This window comes from Apodemus sylvaticus, chromosome 19 (genome assembly GCF_947179515.1).
Source record: "Apodemus sylvaticus chromosome 19, mApoSyl1.1, whole genome shotgun sequence".
NCBI classification, from domain to species: domain Eukaryota; kingdom Metazoa; phylum Chordata; class Mammalia; order Rodentia; family Muridae; genus Apodemus; species Apodemus sylvaticus.
The window spans coordinates 15,050,088-15,058,870 of record NC_067490.1 but is presented as its reverse complement, the minus strand read 5'-3'; positions in this window follow the sequence as shown (position 1 = coordinate 15,058,870).

Below are 8,783 nucleotides of genomic sequence, written 5' to 3'. Positions count from 1 at the left end.
GAATTTTTCTCAGAAGAGGAAATAAGCTAGATATTGCAGGTGGATGGGAGAGCAGATGGAGAGGGGAGCAAGGTGGGAGTGGCAGTAAGGTGTAGGGAGAGCAGGAGAGGGAATGGAAATTGCAGGTAGAGGGCAGGGCATCTCTAAGATGTGCCAGAGACCTAGGACTTGGAGGAGGTTCCAGGATATCTATGGAAGTGACTCTAGCTGAAACTCATAGCAGTGAGGGATATAGATCCTGAAGTGGCCACTTCCTGTTACCAGGCAGGACTCCTAGTGGAGGGATAAGGAGATCAACCCATCCACAAAGCCTTAGACCCAAAATGTGTCCTGTCTACAAGATGTGTAGAGAAAAAGACAGAGACACAGAGACAGAAGAAATGGCCAGCCAATAACAGGGCTAAACTGAGACCTAGCCCGTGGGCAAGAGCCAATCTCTGACACTATTAATTATGCTTGCAGATGGGATTCTAACATAACTGTCCTCTGAGAGGCTCCATCCAACATCTCAGCGAAACAGATGCGGAGAGCCATAGGCAAACGTTAGATGGAACTTGGTGAGTCTTGTGGAACAGCTGAAGGAAGGACTGAGGGATCTGAAGAGGACAGGGTCTCCACAGGAAGACCAACAGAGTCAATTAACCTGAACCACTGGGGGCTCCCAGAGACTGAACCACCAACCAAAGAGTGAGCACAGGCTGGACCTCTGTCCCCCTCACATGTGTGACAGAAGGGCTGCTTGTTCTGCATGCTGATCCTCCAGTAACTGAGGCAGGCGCTGTCTCTGAATTTGTTTCCTGCCTGTGGATCCCATTCCACTAACTGGGCCTCTTTGTCTGACCTCAGTGAGAGAGGATGCACCTAATCCGCAGTGACTCAGTGTGCCAAAGAGCAGTGATACTTGGGAGGGAAAGGATCCCCCTTCTCAGAGGAGAAGGAGAAGGGGTAATGGGGGAAGGAGCTACGAGGGGGGAATGGGAGAAGGGGGTGCTGATATCGGGATGTAAAGTGAATAAATAAATTAATGAAAACATTTTTAAGATTAAAATAATGGACCATAAAAGAGTAGCAACTAAGAGCAGGAAATCCAGAATGGTGATTCATGGTAAAAAGAAATATGGGTTCATCTGGAAATGATAGTATTCCTATGGAATTAGTTTTAATAACACGGTGATATTTCAGAGTCAATAACAGGATTAGTCATCTTAACATGAACATGAGCCCATTTAAATAACACTGGATGACTGCTACCCTGGTGACTTTGAGCCCGGCCATCAACTCACAGCCTCCTCGTTTTGAGTTTAATTCTTGATACTCACAATTTGGGGGCTTTCTATTGTAATATAGAACACCAGATAAACATCATGTCACTTAAACACTGCATAACAACTCACCTGAAGTCTGAAAGAAGAGACAAAGGAAGTGCTGTTGGAGAGCTAACAAGCTGTAAATGACTACTAAAGAGACTAGAAGCAATGCAGGAAGACGCTTAACCACTGTGTCATCAGGAGTCACAACACACTTAAAGAAACATTGGTGCCATGGCTCCCAGGGGTTCATTTTTGGAATATGTGATGGCTGAATTTTATTGTCAGCTTGACTGGCTTTAGCTTCACAATAGAAATTATACTTTTGGGTGTGCCTAAGATGATCTTTCCAGAAAAATGAAATATTAATTAAAGTGAGAAGACCCATGCCAAACAAAGACTACACTACTCCATAGGCTGGGGACTCAGAATCCAGACTAAGAGATGACTGACTGAGGCACAGTGCTCATGTCTCTTCCTTCTGACTGTAGAAACCAGGTATATCACATTCCTGATACCACCAAGCCTACTCTACCATGATGGGCTGTACCTTCAACCAAAATAAACCCCACCTCCCTTAAGTTGCTTCTTTGTATTATGATCGGTATTTGGTCACAATATAAAGAATATTCACTAACACAGAGTATGTTCCAGTTTCTGAACACAACAATTGAAGAAAGAAAATATTAACCATTTAAAAGACGAATAAATTTGAAGGAGCTGAAGGGGTTTGTAGCCCCATAGGAGGAACAACAATATGAACCAACCAGTGCCCCTCAGAGCTCCCAGGAACTAAATCACCAACCAGAGAGTACACATGGAAAGACCCACGGCCCCCACCTCGTATGTGGCAGAGGATGGCCTTGTCGGACATCAGTGGGAGGAGAGGACCTTGATTCTGTGAAGGCTTGGTGCCCCAGTGTAGGGGAATGCCAGGACAGGGAAGGGGGAGTGGGTGGGTTGGTGAGCAGGGGGAGGGGATAGGGGGTTTGGGGAGGGGAAACTAGGAAAGGGCATAGCATTTGAAATGTAAATAAAGAAAATATCTTATAAAATTTTAAAAAGTGAACAAATTAGCAAATCCCAGAAGAAGGAATTAAGATAACTAGCACCTGTGAGGTGGATATTTTTCTTTTACTTAGTGTCTGTCTACATGTGTTAATTTTAACTATATTGACTAATTTAATGAACTATCTAATTTGTTACCTTCTTTAATTCTCAGCTAACAGTAATTCTAGATTCAAAAAAAATTCATCAAAACACTTGCCGCATTTAATATTTGCTTACAAGTATATAGGGGGTTATTTTTATGCAGATTTCACTTGCAGTTACTGATATTCTAAAAAAAGGAAATTGGAGTTTACTTTCTGGCTGTACAAAAAGAACTAATAATGTTTAGTTATGTCTGTAAATAAGTAAAAGTAAGTATGCTATGACACCCAAGATAGCATTTAAAGAATAATTTAAAATATCTAGCCTAAAAGTTTTGTAAGAATGTTTTTGTTTTTAATTTCCTATACAAATGTACAATTTACCCTTTTATCATTCTCAAAGCCTACATGTGATTATAATTAGTTTTATGTCCAAAACAGTGAGTCCACGCGTGTAATTTGACATGTGCAGCCAACCTGATCTTACTGGCCCATCCTCTAAATGAAAGTCCAGTAAAAGTATCAATTTCACTTTGCATTTAAATTCATTGAGAGTTCATTTTTGCACATGCCCTACAACTTTCCATGGACCTAACCCAACATGTGTCTTGTAGAGCAATCAGATTAGAGTGGTTGCCTAAACCTGAGAGCCTTTTGCAAATCAAAACTTCCTGTTTAACAAAGTCAAAGGGCAGGCTTGCTAAGGAAAGCACCCAGTGACTTGTCCCTGATTGTAAACTTCCCCACTACACAACACTGAGCAAGGCTATTAGAAGCAAATAATACCGTTATAGGATGGAAGAGAAAGCGGCTGAGACAGGTTAACCCCCAGTTCTGAGCATCAGCGTGAGTCCTTCATCTTTCATGGATCGGTAGAATCAATATAGTTAAAATGGCCATTTTGCCAAAAGTAATCTACAGATTCAATGCAATACCCATCAAAATCCCAACTCAATTCTTCACAGTTAGAAAGAGCAATTATCAAATTCATCTGGAATAACAAAAAACCCAGGATAGCTAAAACTATTCTCAGCAACAAAAGAAATTCTGGGGGAAATCAGTATCCCTGACCTCAAGCAATACTACAGAGCAATAGTGTTAAAAACTGCATGGTATTGGTACAGTGACAGGCAGGAGGATCAATGGAACAGGATTGAAGATCCAGAAATGAAACCACACACCTATGGCCACTTGATCCTCGACAAAGAGGCTGAAAACATCCAATGGAAAAAAAGATAGCCTTTTCAACAAATGGTGCTGGTTCAACTGGAGGTCAGGATGCAGAAGAATGCGAATTGATCCATCCTTGTCTCCTTGTACTAAGCTCAACTCCAAATGGATCAAGGACCTCCACATAAAGCCAGACACTCTGAAGTTAATAGAAAAGAAACTGGGGAAGACCCTTGAGGACATCGGTACAGGGAGAAAGTTTCTGAACAGAACACCAATAGCGTATGCTCTAAGAGCAAGAATTGACAAATGGGACCTCATAAAATTACAAAGTTTCTGTAAGGCAAAGGACACCATCAAGAGGACAAATCGGCAACCAACAAATTGGGAAAAGATCTTCACCAATCCTACATCAGATAGAGGGCTAATATCCAATATATATAAAGAACTCAAGAAGTTAGATTCCAGAAAACCAAACAACCCTATTAAAAAAAATGGGGTACAGAGTTAAACAAAAAATTCTCACCTGAAGAACTTCGGATGGCGGAGAAGCATCTTAAAAAATGCTCAACTTCATTAGTCATTAAGGAAATGCAAATCAAAACAACCCTGAGATTTCACCTTACACCAGTCAGAATGGCTAAGATTAAAAATTCAGGAGATAGCAGGTGTTGGAGAGGGTGTGGAGAAAGAGGAACACTCCTCCACTGCTGGTGGGGTTGCAAATTGGTACAACCACTCTGGAAATCAGTCTGGCGGTTCCTCCAAAAACTGGGCACCTCACTTCCAGAAGATCCTGCTATACCACTCCTGGGCATATACCCAGAGGATTCCCCACCATGTAATAAGGATACATGCTCTACTATGTTCATAGCAGCCCTATTTATAATTGCCAGGTGTTGGAAAGAACCCAGGTATCCCTCAACAGAAGAGTGGATGCAAAAAATGTGGTATATCTACACAATGGAGTACTATTCAGCCATTAGAAACAATGAATTCATGAAATTCTTAGGCAAATGGATGGAGCTAGAGAACATCATACTAAGTGAGGTAACCCAGACTCAAAAGATGAATCATGGTATGCACTCACTAATAAGTGGTTATTAACCTAGAAAACTGGATTACCCAAAACATAATCCATACATCAAATGAGGTACAAGAAGAAAGGAAGAGTGGCCCCTTGTTTTGGAAAAACTCAATGAAGCAGTATTCAGCAAAACCAGAACGGGGAAGTGGGAAGGGGTGGGTGGGAGGACAGGGGGAGAGAAGGGGGCTTATGGGACTTTTTTGGAGTGGGGGGGCTAGGAAAGGGGAAATCATTTGAAATGTAAATAAAAAATATTTCTAATAAAAAAAAATTCAAAAAAAAAAAATAATAGTCACCATCGTACCACTGTAGAGAACATCTGATTTTCATACTGAAATATTGTGAAATGTTATTACAGCTCCATATACGTTCATTCCATAATCTATCACTTTGTAGATTAGCTTAATCTACAAATAGTTTTATGGAGTCATCAATATAAAGATGGCAAACACTCTACCTTCCCCTCCACCGTCATTATCCCCAACACCCATGTACAAGTGTTTCTTAGTGAATTACTACTAACTTGTACGTGGTCACTCACGTTAGGTCTGTAAAATCTTTCTAGCGACCATGTTTCTTAGGTTTAAATGCTTGTGGGGATTTTTAACACCTTTGTAATATTGCAGAAGATAATCTCGTTGTTTGTTGCTACATGTTCTTGTGTCTGATTATTCTCAATGCTGTTAATACAATGATTCCCTCCTTGAGAAACCAACAGTCACCCACTCTTGCATATTCTTCCTATCTCTTAAGCCACATCAGAGTCTATGTTGAAATCGTCCCTTGCTCTGATGAAAAAGCTCAGTGCTTAATGACTGAGACTTGATAGTCTTAGTATCTGCAACCTATATGGTAGATAAGAGAATGCAGTTTGGAAAGTTGCCCTCTGACCTCTACATAGCACAACTCTACACAGACGCCTACACTCACACACACACACACACACACAAATTACATAAATGAATGAATAATAAACAAATAATGAGGAAACCTGAAGGGTGTGGTTCTGATGCTAATGTCCTATTACCCAATTGGTTCTTGATTTGTCAGTAAAGAAGGCTGGGGGGGGGGGTACAATTGCTGGGCAGGACTTCCAGGTTCCAGGAGGAAAAGGCAGATTCAGGGAAGGAGAGAAGGTTTTTCTGCCATGCTTTGGAGGGAAAAGAACATGACAACTATGTGAGGTCTGGGGCTAAGAGGGAGCTAGGGCCTATGGCCTCCACCACAAGGGTAGGGATGTTTGGCAGGGGCTAGGTGGTACTAGCCACTGAAGTTTAGGACAAATAGAGAGACAGATAATATCAGTAAGGGTGTGCTTTTCTAGACAGGCAATAGTAATGCCAAGCAATTGTGCCTAGTAGGCAAGTTGCAAAGAAACAAACTTGTGTGTGTGTGTGTGTGTGTGTGTGTGTGTGTCTTTCTGTCTGTCTGCCTTTTCCCCAAAGGATGAAAATCTTAATTATTAAATATTTCTTTTTTATTAGATGTATTCTTTATTTACATTTCAAATGTTTTCCCCTTTCCTGCCCTCCCCCTGAAAGTCCCATAAGCCATCTATCTCCCCTCCCCCTGTTCCTCAATCAACCCCTTCCCACTTCCCTTTCTTGGTATTCCCTTATACTGCTGCAGGACCAGGGGCCTCTCCTCCCTTTGATGTCCAACAAGGCCATCCTCTGCTTCCAATGCATCTGGAGCCATGGGTAACACCATGTGTACTATCTAGTTGATGTTTTTGTCCCTGGGAGCTCTAGGAGTACTGGGTGACTCATATCATTGTTTCTCCTATGGCACTGCAAACCCCTTCAGCATCTTGGGTCCTTTCTCTAGCTCCCCCAATTGGAAACCCTATGCTCAGTTCAATGGCTGGCTGAGAGTGTTCCCCTCTGTATTTGTCATGCAGTTACAGAGCCTCCGAGGTGACAGCTGTATCGGCCATACCACCCTGAACACACCAATCTCATCTGTCTGTCTGTCTGTCTGTCTTTTATCCACAGATTCAAGGTTCTCAGGAGGGGGCATGTAGCTCGGTCACTTCCCATTAAAGGCAGGTAGAACAAAAGGGAAACCAGGTAGGAGCTGGCAGCTCCACTGGTCTTGGAGCTAAAGGCTGGTAGCATTAAAAACCACATGCAACAGAAACCAACTTAAATGGAACATCCCTACTTGAAATTTTAATTATTCCTTAACTTCATTTTAAGCTACTATAGCAGACATTCAATTTTATATTCTTTTGAGTAATCTTTATTAACATTTAAAGAAAATATAATTAATGATTTAATTCAACTAGAAATAGATATGCTTTCAAAATTTCAGCCTGTTCTACATTAGGCTCCAGAATATCTAAAGCCTACACCATGAAATGAAATACACCGAAAAATAAAAACAAAAACAAGCAAAAGTTTCAAAAGTCAAACTGTCAGATTATATACAATTGATAAATTCTTTATGTATACATGTTTCTATAAAGCTCAGCTATTTGCCATCGACAGTTCTTGAAAGATGAAGAGTCACTATCCTGCAGGATGTGGCCTCTGGAAGCCCAGTGGCAGCCCCAAACCCACAAGCATGTGAAAAACACTAATTGAACTCAGGAGGTTACTAATAAGTACAAAAACGAGACATGAAGCTAGGATGGAGATTATGTAGGGCCATTAAGAAGGTTTGGTTTGGTAATGGTGAATTGATATGATCAATATACATTCCATTAATGCAATATGCATTTAAATATAAAAGTTATTATTTAGAAATGCAATTCTTCTGTTATAGCTATAATGCCCTGCAACACATACTTCATTAGTTATTTATGGTTTTGTAATAATAAATACCAAGCATATTCATTAAGGTGTATGAAAGCCAAGTACCAGAACTCATAACAAGTGACAGTTTGGCTTTTATATTTGAGTCATTTGAAAACCAGCAGGCTCTGAGAGAATTAGTTGTTCCCACTTTAATCAGTCAACAATCAGTATTTCCAGTTTTTAACATTCTCTGACTTTGAATCTATAAACTAGTAGGTAAGGATATGCAGACAATATCATTAATACAGATTGATAAATATTGAAATGCATAGTTCTAAATAATGGAGTTTATATTAAATATATCAGATTGCTGGGCAGTGGTGGCGCACACCTGTAATCCTAGCACTCTGGGAGGCAGAGACAGGCAGATTTCTGAGTTTGAGGCCAGCCTGGTCTACAGAGTGAGTTCCAGGACAGCCAGGGCTATACAGAGAAACCCTGTCTCGAAAAATCCAATATATATATATATATATATACATATCAGATTATTTTAAGCAGGAGAAGTTGAACATATATGGTGAATATCTTGGCTGAATAGTTTATTTGACTCGTGAGTCATGTCACCAAACTATGATAGAAAGTACTAGTGTTAACCCTGTTTCAAAATAAGGAAAGTGAAATAGAGATTATAATTCATTTTGATATTTTCATTCAAACTGATGACCCCTGAAGCACAGCTGTAGAAGGAAAATTTGCTAGTTGCATACAAAAGCCATGCCTTCTACTCCCACGGATGCGGTTGCTTTGTTTAGTTGTTTTCAGGTTGACTGAACTTAGCACACAATAAGTTGAGAGGAAAGAAGAGTAGACAGAAAATAAAAGAAATAACCATTCTGTGTCTCAGTAATTTCTAAAGGAGATCTTTGGCACAGAAATTGTTTAAGCAAAATCATCGGGGGGGGGGGGGGAAGCAACAATTGGAGCAAATTTTCTTTTTAAATAAAACAGGTCTTCTCCATTGCTGTCATTTCTTAAGCTCTAGGCTGACTCATAGATCCCCAAACTGACAATAGCAGGAAGTTACCTGCAAAAGGTTTAAGCCTCCACGATAGCATGTTCCCAAATGACATCACATTGTACTGGCTGGATTTGTGTGTCAATTTGACACAAGCTCGAGTTATTACAGAGAAAGGAGCCTCCCTTGATGATAAGATTCCATGAGATCCAGCTGTAAAGCATTTTCTCAATTAGTGATCAAGGGCGGAGGGCCGAGACCATTGTGGGGGATGCCATCCTGGACAGGTAGACCTAGGTTCTATAAGAAAGAAAG